Source organism: Canis lupus, chromosome 7 (assembly GCF_003254725.2).
Source record: "Canis lupus dingo isolate Sandy chromosome 7, ASM325472v2, whole genome shotgun sequence".
NCBI lineage: Eukaryota > Metazoa > Chordata > Mammalia > Carnivora > Canidae > Canis > Canis lupus.
Window position 1 is genome coordinate 33,253,738 of NC_064249.1, and position 13,047 is coordinate 33,266,784.

At 40.8% G+C, this 13,047-nt stretch overlaps 1 protein-coding gene and 1 long non-coding RNA gene across 7 annotated transcripts in view; one reads left to right on the top strand and one right to left on the bottom strand.

Moving 5' to 3' along the window:
• Window positions 1–13,047, bottom strand: part of PLD5 (phospholipase D family member 5) — a 408,683-nt gene that overhangs the window by 154,910 nt on the left and 240,726 nt on the right. The window lies entirely within an intron of this gene.
• LOC118355339 (uncharacterized) overlaps window positions 1–13,047 on the top strand; it is a 50,926-nt gene that overhangs the window by 27,412 nt on the left and 10,467 nt on the right. For all 3 annotated transcript variants that reach the window (XR_007411955.1, XR_007411954.1, XR_007411957.1), the window contains exons 6-7: window positions 5,186–5,233; window positions 9,456–9,556. This is a non-coding gene — a long non-coding RNA (uncharacterized LOC118355339). The remainder of the gene's footprint in view (window positions 1–5,185; window positions 5,234–9,455; window positions 9,557–13,047) is intronic.

Sequence of the window (13,047 nt, forward strand, 5' to 3'; positions counted from 1 at the left end):
CACTCTGGAGGGCTGCTTTTTACTTGCCCAGTAACTATAGACAAACCAGTCAGAACTTCTCTATCCAGTGTTGCAGAAGATCCATATACTCTTCAGTGCATCTGAACCCCAGCCTTAGATATTCTCCCTCACCCCCAGGATAACATACTGAGTTGTCTTATACCTTAGAATCACTTCTGAATCAGAGGTGAATAATTCTTTATATTAAATTTCCCTTATCTTAGTTATTATTGTGATTTTTTTATTTATAAATTTATTTTTTATTGGTGTTCAATTTGCCAACATATAGAATAACACCCAGTGCTCATCCCATCAAGTGCCCCCCTCAGTGCCCGTCACCCAGTCATCCCCACCCCCTGCCCACCTCCCCTTACACCCCCCCCCCCAGTTCGTTTCCCAGAGTTAGGAGTCTCTCATGTTCTGTCTCCCTTTCTGATATTTCCCACTCATTTTTTCTCCTTTCCCCTTTATTCCCTTTCACTATTTTTTATATTCCCCAAATGAATGAGACCATATAATGTTTGTCCTTCTCTGATTGACTTACTTCACTCAGTATAATACCCTCTAGTTCCATCCACGTCGAAGCAAATGGTGGGTATTTGTCGTTCCTAATGGCTGAGTAATATTCCATTGTATACATAGACCACATCTTCTTTATCCACTCATCTATCAAAGGATATTGTGGCTCCTTCCACAGTTTGGCTATTGTGGACATGGCTGCTAGAAACATCAGGGTGCAGGTGTCCCGGCGTTTCACTGCATCTGTATCTTTGGGGTAAATCCCCAGCAGTGCAATTGCTGGGTCGTAGGGCAGGTCTATTTTTAACTCTTTGAGGAACCTCCACAGTTTTCCAGAGTGGCTGCACCAGTTCACATTCCCACCAACACAGATTAGTACACTGTTGTGTCAAACTTTCTGTGTCCTAATATAGAAAGTCAATCTTATAAGCAGTATATATCTTTTTAATCCAGCTGGATAAGCTAGCTTTGTCTTTTAGTAAGAGAATTTATATTTAATATAATTAAATATTTAATTTATTTTATATTTATATTTAATATAATTTAATTTTAATATATTTAATATAATTACTAATATACTTATAGTATTTTATATTTAATATAATTACTAATATACTTGGATTTAAAATATTATCTTGCACTTAGTTTTCAATTTATCCAACCAGTTCATTTAGTAATACAGTAAACTGTATTCCTGAATTACTATAGATCACCCAAAATTGGTATTTTTGCAATATCCTGGATGATGTAAAGACCTTACATGTTTTAACTACATTTACTCCTTCTTGCTTTTTGTGCTGTTTTAATTCTGTATGCATTTTCAATCCCAGAAGACATTACTACTATTGTTCTGTGTGGTCAATATTCATTTATACTTGCCCACTTATTTACTTTTTCCCAAACTTTTCATTCCTCCCTTCCTAACTTTGCATACATCTAAAATCAGTTTCCTTCCAACTAAAAAATTCACTTATTAGTGGCTTTTAAAAAATGAAAATGAACCTCTGCCAATAAATTCTCTCAGTTTGGGACTGTATGAAAATATCTTAATTTTGTCTTCAGTTTTGAAGGTCATAGTTACAGGGCACAGAATATCAAGTCAGCAAATATTTTCTTCCAGATCTTTCCAGATGCCATGTCATTGTCTTCTGGGTTTGGTAAATTCTGCTGAAAAGTCAATTATCTGTTTCACTGCTGTTCCTTTGGATATAATACATCTTTTGCTCCTGGTGTTTTAAAAAGCTTTTCCTCTTTATCTTTGGTTTCCATCGGTTTTTCTATGCTATGGTTATGTATGCTTCTCTTTGTATTTCTCCTTCTTGGTTTTGTACATTACCTTGGTGCTTTTTGTTTATTTTGGAAAGGTTATAAACATATTGCTTCCTATCGTTTCCTCTTCTTCATAGTTCTTCAAAGCCAGCCACACTGTTAGATTTCTTAACCATGTTTCCTATGCTTCTTAAGCTCTTTCCTGTGTTCTCCATCCTTTTCTTCTCTGTGATTTACCTCTACAGATACATTCTACTATCAATCCATTGACCTCCCCTTCTGTGTATCTAATCTGCATTTAAACCTTTCTATTGAATTCTACTTTATAGCTTCCCTATTTCTCAGTTCCAGAATTCCCAGTTGATTTTTTTTTTACATAGATTCTAGTTCCTTGGTGAAAATCTCCACCATGTTATCTATTTCCTTAAACACACTAATTAGAGTGATGTCAAAGTCCCTATCCAGTATCTGGATCTCTGCAGACTTGTTTCTAATAACTTACTTCTCTTGGCTCTCAGAATTTGTTCCTGTGCCTTGGCATGCCTGGTAATTTCTGACTGCATAATGGGCTTTGTGCAGATAAATTCCAGTTTTTGTCTCCCCAGTCCAGGGATTCACTAGCAAAGTTAAGGCCTCTGCTTTCTGCCTGACCTGAGCACTTATATCCCTGAGATATAAGTGACAAATGTCTCCAAAGAAAAATTGGCAGTGAATACCAGGCTCATCCTAACAAGTTCTCCATGTGTCAGATCTAGGCCCCGCAAGGAGATGAGGCTTTAATTGCTCTCTGATAGATTTAAATAGTTTTCTTTTGTTTGACTGTATTTTATCTAGCTTTTCTAGTCTTCTGTGGAAGGCTCAGTCTGAAATAAGCCATTCCATCGAAGTCCTTCTCAGTGATTCTGAGGCCATTAATCCATCTGTAGACTCTTTCCTGGGAAACTGTCTTATCTCTTGTACTCCTAGTACTTCAGAATTATAAAGTTAGGTAAGTATTCTCCTCACTCCCATTTGTCACTTCCAAACTACTTTTTCTTCATCTTTCATAGTCCCAAGCTGTCCTGAAATCCATGACATTTAGCTCTATCCCCCAACTCTAGTGCTTGTTGATATACTTTGTCAACCTCCTAGATCTGTAAAGACTCTAGTTAACTGCCTTCTCTATTCTTCATCTCCTCTCCTGCATGATTGTCACTGATTCCACCAACATCAAAGACAAGGAGAACTCACTCAACACACTAGCCCCTTAGCTACTCTGCCCTCACATGGCCACTGATTTTCTCTCCTTTTCTCTTTAGTAACCCACTCCCATCACAGTCTAGTTCTTATTACCAGTAACTGTACATTGGAAATTGTGATTTTAAGACTCCTAGTTTCTGAACTCTGAATTTCCTCTCCTCCAGCTCACTTGCATCATGCCCCTTCTTGACCTCACTGAGATTTCCAAAGTACTGACCTTACCACTTCTTCACTGTCCATCACACACCTCTTGTAGTGACTTCCTCTTTATCAAGTTTATGTTTCATGGTCATCTCTCTCCCTCTGTAACATTTTCCTGGTAAAATCTCAACCCAGAGGAGTTCAACTTTCTGCTCTCCTATCCTTCCAGCTAAAGGTTATGGGAGAAAATCTCATCACAGTTATCCCTTTGAATTTAAAATTATGATCACAGTGGTGCCTGGGGAGCTCGGTCGGTTGAGTGTTTGACTCTTGGTTTTGGCTCAAGTCATGATCTCAGGGTTTTGAGATTGAGCCCCATGTCAGACTCTGTGCTGGGCCTGGAGCCTACTTGGGATTCTCTCTCTTTCTTTCACTCTGTCCCCTAACTCCCTCTCTAGGAAAAAAATAAATAAAAATAAAATAAAATTATGATCACAAATCTCTGATGAACATTAAGTCCTATAAACTATCCTTTTTTTTTCTCTCTCTAATAAGTTTGGTATCTATCTCCCCCTATAGCTACATCTCCACTTAAAGCAGAATGTTTGGAATGAGTTATCAATATTTGTTTCTACCTCTTTACCTAACCAACCTAACCTCCTATCAATCCATTTCAATATGGATGCTGCTTCTCTTGTTAAATTCATCAAAGAACTCTGCTGTCAGATCCAATAGCTCCTTCTCTCCTCCTCAGAAAAGAGGAACTTTAGATTCCTAGGAGAAGTCAGATTTAAGTTAATCTACTTGCATACTTAATAAGCACAAAACAGAGTTTGCTATGCCCACAGCAGAGCTCTTTATCTCCTCCAGATGCTAAGCCTGATTCTCCATTATCCTTTCCATCTCAGCAAATGATAACTCCCTTCATTCAGTTGCTCAGACTAAAATCCTGGGGGTTATCCTTGATTTATCTCTTTCCCCCAACCCATCTGCCCAGGAACACATAATCAAGGTCTGTCAGTTCTAATATATATATATATATATATATATATATATATATATATATATATATATTTTTTTTTTTTTTTTTTTCCTGATAGTGTGCACAAGTGTGCACATGGGGGGTGGCAGAGGGAGAAGGAGACAGGAAATCCTAAGCAGACTCTACACTCTGTGTGGAGCCCTATGGGGCTCAATCTCACAATCCTGAAATCATGACCTCGGCTGAAATCAAGAGTCAGATGCTTAGCCTGCTGCACTACCCAAGCACCCCATCTCCAAAATATATTTTTGAATATGCTCATTTCTTTCTACTTTTCCTAGCCAAGGCCACTTTTATCTCCTGCCTAGGGGAAACCCAACAGCCCTACTGACTAGTTTCCCTGTCTTGATTCTCCAATCCCTTCTCCCCCAATAGCCAGAAGGAGCTTTTAAAGGTCCCAATCAGATCTAGTCATTTCTATCACTGCTTCATCACTGGCACACTGTAAGAGTACAGTGAGTATTTGTTAACAGGATGAACAGGCAGATGAATGACTGGGAAGGCAACTTACTCCAGGTGCTAGAGTTAGAACCAAAACCTGAGTCTATCTTATTTCATCACAACGTACACCTTTACCAAGGATCAGGAACCGTGCCAGGCCTTATTCTTCAGCAGTCTTGCTGAGAAGAACCAGCCATGCTTTGCCAAATCCCAAAGCAGATACCAAATCCCAAAGCAGATACTTTTTAAAAAGATCTTATTTATTTATTTGACAGAAAGAGAGAGAAAGAGAGCACAAATAGGGGAGCAGGAGAGAGAGAGGGAGAAGCTGGCTCCCCGCCGAGCAGGGACCCCAACTCAGGGCTTGATCCCAGGACCCTGGGATCATGACCTGAGCTGAAGGCAGATGTTTAACCGACTGAGCCACCCAGATGCACCTAAAATAGTTTTATTTTATGTATAGAAATACTACAATAATTTCTCAGATTTTTTTCACTTAATTTCATTTAATTTTTTTCATTTCATTTCATTTAGGAAGCAGAGGAGCTAAACTGAAGAGGATAGATGTTCTCATTTTCTAAGGTCTCTGCTAAATGTACAATTTACAAAGATGTGATAATATTGACTAAAATCCCATGCATGTAGCACTGTGCCAAAAATTAGCACAACAGATATCTTTAATTACAATGGGACTATAGGCACATGATTCACCTTTCAGTGCCTATTTCCTGTGTAATGGAAATAATACTAACATTTATTTCTTAGGGATGCTTGGGGGAGGGGGGCGGTTAAGTGAGAGGACAAGTACCTAAAATACCTGATTGCTAGTTGCAACTATTATTCTTAACTCCAACTATACTGCAAATGTGCTCAAAACATCTTTTATTTATTTATTTTTTTATGGCTAATGTGACAGGACTTTTAGTAAGCCTTATTATGATCCCTAATCTGGAGATTTTTCAGCAAGTCCTTAGTGGATTCCTGAACCCAGGTCTTGGGAATTACATGCAGGTTTTCATTACAGACCCTTTCTTTTTAGCATCATAAAAGCTCATTCCCCATTCCTTCACCCAGCAAGAATCAACATAATTGTGACAAAAATGGCTTCTTAGGGAATTTGACCAAAGTAACCGGAGTCCTGTAACTGAAAAAGAGGAAAGGAGGCATCCCAGGCTGCCAAACAGACAGCTTGCTGTGCATACCGTGGCCTGGCACGCATTGAACATACAGGCCAGGTGCCTGCTGCTGACTTCTGAGATTGTAAAGACTGGACAGGGGGCGGCTGGGTGGTGGTTAGGGGCAGGGTGGATACTTCAGGCAGGTTTAAAGGGAGTCTGGGACCAAGTCAGTCAGAGAAGGGGCCTAGAACAAGTAAAGCTTCTTTCTGGAATCCAGAGTAAATGACATTCTCAGTTTCTCCTAAAGAACAGTTAAAACAAGGCGGATTTTAACTGCAGCCATGAAGACAGGAGGAATAGACTGGGAAGAGCTTAGAGCTGAACCAGAGGGCAAAGAAATGAATAATTCAGGAAGAGACATTTATTACCAGAGGCGGTTACTCTCCATTTAAGAGAGCTAAAATCCATCTTGTCTGGAAACTCAAGTCCGTAAACACTTAGTGTGCATTGGTAGTTGTGGGTACAGAGCAGGGAATTCAATTGAATCCAACCAGCCAAGTGTCTTCTTGTTCAGGGTACTGTGGTAGGGATGATCAAAGGGGAACATGGGCTTTGGAAGTCTTCCTGGGCCAGCTCCCATCCATTCTGGACCTTCCACAGATGGAGGGCTCTCTGATGCCCATGAAATCAAAAGGGGGGGGGCCACATATCAGAGCTCTTGGGCATCCTTCTCCACCTGAGGCATCACTGACTGAAGAGTGACTTTGCACTTCCTAACATTTTTCTATAGAGCTTTTGCTTTTTAACCTGAAACACTGTAATATCATATCTATTCACGTCCCATGTACTTCTTGGATTGTAAAACGAATAATGATGTTCCTGAAAAGCATGACTTGACTTTTTGGAATCGCCTCTAGTCTTTCCATGTCCTGGTTGTAATGGGACTTAGGAGGCACAGGGGCAGCTCTTCTCTATGTCTCGAAGCAACCAGGTTTTCTGGACCATCTTCCTAGTCTCACAACAAATTTGGAGTGAATATATTTTTCATTTGGGATGAAATATATACATGTACCACCTGATGTGGTGTGTCAGTCACAGTGGGTTTGTCCTGCGATGCAGAAAATGCCTATTTTTTATGACAGCATGGGAAATCAGGAGACACACTGCATCTGCCCCCCTGAGCTACACTGTAGGCTGATGATGTACCCCTACAGCTCCAGCAGCAGGTGCTTCACTGCCCCAAAGTAGTCGTGTTGTGGCAGAGGTGATCCTGATGGATCAGATATGGCCCCTGATCATGGGAACAGGAGACATGCAGGGAAAACTAGAAGACAAAACAAAGCAGTGTCTAGTAAAGCTGAATTATGGCATATGGGACACAGATTAGAAACTGACAGGAATTGAGGCACAGGAAAAAGTCACTGGGTGCTGGAGCTAGTAAGAATGGAGTCACTCAGGGGCTCCTGGAGGAATCAGTTGGTTGAGTGCCTAACTCCTGATTTTGGCTTAGGTCTTGATCTCAGGGCCCTGGGATTGAGCCCTATGTTGGACTCCACGCTCAGTGGGGAGTCTGCTTGAGATTCTCTCTCTGCCTCTGCTCCCCACCTCACTCCCTAATAAATAACACTTTGTAAAGAAACAGAGCCACTCAGTCAAGTGTTGACTGTAAATGAGTACAGATGCACAGAAGTCTCTCACAGAATCACAGGCTTAGAGACCACGGAGAAAGGAGTATGAGCAGGGTGTGACTTCCACCTGCCATCAGGGAGTAAGGTCAGTTGAAAGAGTGTCACTGGGCAGCCCGAGTGGCTCAGCGGTTTAGCACCACCTTCAGCCCAGGGCCTGATCCCGGAGACCAGGGATGAGTCCCATGTCAGGCTCCCTGCACGGAGCCTGCTTCTCCCTCTGCCTCTCTCTCTGTGTCTCTCATGAATAAATAAATAAAAGCTTCAAAAAAAAAAAAAAAAGAAAGAAAGAAAGAGTGTTCTTCTTTCAGGAGAATGTCTACTGGAATATCTGCATAGTTCATGGTTATTTCAAGATTGTAGGTGTCAAGATCTCAACTTCTCATTATGTCTCAGTAGGTGGTCAACCACCTATTGGATGCATCTAAACTTCTGAGCCACGAACCCTCCTGAACAAAGATGTCTTTTCCCAAGTGTGATCTCAGTATAGCCAATTAGAAAGTAAAACTCTAGCTAAATTTCCAAGTCAGAATAATATGAATACCAAACTCAGAAACTCAAATGGAACTCAGAAACTTAATTAACCCCATATTAATTCCCAAATGTCACTGAGTTATTATACAATCTTAAACAAATCACATGAAACTCCAGTCAGCTTATGAACAAGTTTTGTCATCACTGATTATTCTAGGACTTGTGTGGATTAGGAAAAAAAAAAAAAGTTTTTAGAGAAGGTTAATTTGAAAGATAAGCATAATTGGCACTCAAGGAAACTAAATGTAGAGTAAAGGTGCTACGGAAGCTCTTTCCATAATGCCTTCCCCAAACTGCAGCCTGAACAATTTTTCCTCAGGCATAATTACAGGAAACTCACTTACGGGAACACAGCAGCACAGACTCTCCACGTACCCAGGTTGGCATCTGCCATCTCATCAGCTTTGCTCTGTGAATAATTAGATTCCTTCTTCAGCCTCTTTGTTGACTGGAACAGCCTCTAGTGAGGGGATGCCAGCTCAGCACGTGTGAGGGGCTCCGTGTGGAGAGTTCCTTGGGGAAAAGTAAGCCTGGCTTCATGGGAAAGCACAGACCCATTACCAACCCTGTCAGGATGAGTTACATCCCCCCTCTGCTGCCTCCTCCTCAGACGCACAGGGAAGAGCCCCAATTTGTAGCCTTAACTCATTCTCATCCAATATTTATAAAGTGTTGGCATTTTCAGCTAAGAAGCCCTATAGTTTATAAATGAGAGAATTTCCCTGAGAGACTAGAGGGTGGGGACAGGGCAGGGGAGAGGGAGCAGTTCTTTAGGCCACTTGCTTCTTGCTAAGCATCTGTCGCGGCGAAGCAGAGCACACCCATCACCCCTGCGGGCTTGTCTGTCAGGGCAGCATCTACAGAGTAAACTAACTCCCCCTCTTCTTACCTCCCTCCTTCCCTCCCTTCCTTGACAATGTTTCTTCCTTCAGAAAATGTGCTGAATTTTTTGGAAAAATGTTTATCCATACCTTTGCATGCCAGTACTAGGTAAAATGCCTTATACAGATTATCTCATCAATGTTCAGAACAACCCTACACAGTAGTTACTATCATTAGCCCATTGTCAAAGTCAGGAGATGGGTTTTAAGGGATTAAGTAATTCACAGAAGGTACCCAAGTGGCAGAGCCAGGAACATATTCCCATCACAGAATCTGAGCATTTAGCCTTCACTCCATACCCCCAATCAAAATCACCTGTAATCCCACCACTCACAGGTGACCCGCATCAATACTTGAATAGATTTTTTTCACGTGTATAATATCAGATTATCCTTGACTGAAAATGAAACAATACTGTAATTTCTGTTTTGTAGACTGTTGTTTTCCACTTAGAATTATATTCTCACTGTTTTACCAAGGTCAGTTGTTCTTTGTCCTCAACATGATTTTTAGAAGATTCCATCATATGTATGTCCCATTGTTTATTCACCTGATCTGTTTCTAATTTCATGAACTATGCTGCAGTGCACATATTTGCACATCATCTTTGTGAACCGAACTCTGAGCAGCCACTGGGGCTGAGGTCTGGAGAAAAATGGGTTGGCCACAGCAAGACCCCATCCCAGGTGAGTCCTGTCTCTGGTGAGGCAATGGCACCAATCCCACAATGACACCCAGCACCTCTGGTCTTGCTGTTGTTTCTCAAGTTGTTACAATTAACAAAGCACTTATTACACTATTATTTTGGTTCTATATAGTTATGTGATTGTTATGTAGTTACTTTACATTTATTAGTTATTTTACATTTTGTTATATACTTCTTTTGCATCTACCCTTTTTTAAAGGGGAACCATAATTTATTAGTTTCCTTAATAATTTGACAAGATCATGTTTCTCTGCACATCCTCAAATCCTCTTCCAAGGAGAGCTAAAAAATAGTCCACAAACCCTACAGGCAAGGTAGTCTTCTCAACTTTTTGTTGAGAAGGAAATCACATAATGCCTTTGCCTGTTTGGGTAAATTGGCTTAGAGTAAGCAATTGGGTAAATTGGGTAAATTGGCCAGAGAGGAGATGAAGAACATGGAAAATTTCAGCAAACCACACATGCTCTTCTAGGTATGAGGAATCCCTCCCTACCCTCCAACTGGGCAAATGACCATGAGAAAAAGAACATAAAAAATAATGTTCCTTTATCTGATTTCCATCCAGAGCTTATTAAAAGAACAGAAATGCACACCAAAATGTTCAAATTGCCCTTCAAATGCCATTTTACTGTTTCCTAGCAGAAGAAAGGCACTATGTAAATTTCTATAGAAATTTGCATTTTTATAGCATTTTATATTTTCAAAATGCTTGTACCATCATTTACTAATTAACATAACATTTGAGAATCATCATTAGCTCTGAATATAAGGAAATTCCTTTTTAATACAGTTCTTTTAACCAAGACAGTCTTCCTCTTATCCCCTCCAGGTCTTTTTATCACGTCAGACAAAATTGTTCAGTCTCTTCTAAATCTTCTGATTTTAAATTTAGCAACTTACCACAATGCCTAGTCTCTTCCACAGAAAAAAATAGAATAAGAAATTCAAGACTTAATCTGAAATCTGGAAAATCTGAAAGCTGTGCTATGTGATGGTCCCCACAGCCAAAGCCTGGGCTGTTTATCCAAAAACATTGATTTATTGTCTACACGGGCATCAAGTCTCCATCTTGCCCTCACTGGGGGTGACATCTAGAAGTAGAAAGGGACCTGGCAGTGTGGTGAATGCCCTGGGAGCTAACAGGAATGGGCATGACTCAGACTGGAGGCCTATGGGATAGGCCTTTGGAGAAACCCTGATGAAGGGTTTGGAATGTCTTTTCCCAGCTGTTTTTTGAATTTAGATTTTCTTTTTTAACCAAGACTGTCTCTCACCTGAGCTATTATTTACTTAATTACATTTAAATAAAATTTAATTGTTATTATTTTTTTAATGTAGCTATGCCCTAAGCATTTCATATCCATAAAATAATAGGTCTAATGTGCTAGTTATTTTATCCCAACACATGTTAAAGGATACATTTTAAAAATCCAGGAAGACCTAAAATCATCTAACACACCATCGATGGCATATGAGCCCTGTTGGAACATGTTACTACAGGTGATAGCCAGCCACCAACAAATGTTAAGGCAAAGAAAGGCAGGAGGAATTTGCTGATTTTTAGGGCCATGATGCTGTTAAATAGATTACACAAGGATGCCATATGACTGAGGTGACTCTAATGCCATGGCAGTCTACATGAGCAAACCAAAACTCAAGCCTGTAAATGCCTCGTGTTTAAGAAATTGACACCTAGGGAAAACTAAACACAAATAGACAAGTAGGTTTTAAGCTACAACAAATCAAATAATTTCCCTTCTTTGCTTTGGCTTCTTTTCTGTACAAGTCTTGGCTCCTGTCTGCAGAGTGCTGCTAACCATTTCTGGGTTTCCTCTGCCTGATTTACAATTTTTGCTCAAATAAAATCTTAAAATTGTTACTATGCTTCAGTTTATCTTTTAACAATTCTTTTTTTTTAATATTTTATTTATTTATTCATGAGAGACACACAGAGAGAGGCAGAGACATGGGCAAAAGGAGAAGCAGGCTCCCTGTGGGGAGCCCAATGTGGGACTGGATCCCAGGACTCCGGGATCAGGACCTGAGCTCAAGGCAGACGCTCAACCACTGAGCCACCCAAGTGCTCCTTTTTTAACAATTCTATGTGGAGGAGAGTAAATAGGAAGATTGGAGGCCGGAAAAACCATTAGCATGTCTACGGTGATCATTCCAGAGGTAAACAATAATAGCCTAAGCTAAGTGGAGGTGGTAGACAGGGAAAAGGGATCCATTTCCAGAAATGCTGTGATTGTGTATATGTGAGAACTGCAGTCCAGTTGGTTTTAGAGTTAGGGAAGGAGAGGAGTTGAGGATCACCCTAGGGCTACTTTCAGGACCGGTGGAAGGATGGTCATGCCACTTTCTGGAATACAACATAAAGGAACAAGAACATTGAAGGCAGGAAAGGGGTGTGGCAGCAACTTAATCTTGGATGAGTCCTTTCTGAAGAATTTCAAGAATACCCAAGTAGAAATACTAAGTTTGGTATTACATATCACGAGCCTGGGGCTCAGAAGATACCATGTGTAGCCCATCAGTGTGTGGGTGACGAATGGGGCTGCAGGCTCAAGAGCAATCAGCATGGGGTGTGCAAAGTGGGAAGAGAGAGGTCGGAGAAGAGAGGAGGCCAAACTGAACAGAGTACTGAAAATCAGCAGAGGAGACTGAGGAGGAAGAACCTGAGACAGGAGGGAAGTGCAGAGTGAATGGGGCCATGAAAACCAAGGGACCACACTGTTCCAAGGAAGAGCAAAGAGTGGTGCCTGGTGGTCAGAACTGCAGAAAGGTCATGCAATTTAAGGTCTAAGTATCTCCAGTGAGTTTCTTGTCAAGGGAGATTCTGTGGAACAGGGGCAGAAGCCAGACTGGTGGACTGCATGGGGGTGAAGACGAGAGACAGACAGAATGCATAAAGGAACATGGAGAGAAGGGGAGAAGGGGGGAGGGCAGCAGGCAGAGGGGCTTCTATGGGGTCATGTCCTGGATTCGTCTTCTTTCCCCCAGTTGACTTGAGCATGTTTCTAAAAGGCAGAATGTAATTACAGAGAGACACGGGATCTTGGGAAGAAGGAAAGATTTGGTTGGAAGACCTGAAGAAAACTGTGAATATGTGCAAAAACCTACTGTGGATGAGGGAAGAGAAAATTAGTAGAATCACCAAGTCATGGGAAAAGGTAGTTTCAAAAAAAGGGGGTAAAAAATGATGGAGAAGAATTAGGGTATAGAAGTTCTAGGAAATTGTGTAAGTTTGTGCTGAACAGTGTGCTGAAAACAAGACAAAGAGTTTTACATCTTAATTCACATTAGCTTTTTTGGCAATGATTTCAAAAGCAGGTATAATTAGCATAGTGAACTTGAAAACAGACACAAAGTCCCAGAAGTAGGAAACCTACTATGCACTCACTAATGCATACAGCGACTCCTCCTATGTGGCTGCTTTCAGGTCAAAGTCAGTTGGTAGCAGACCAAAGA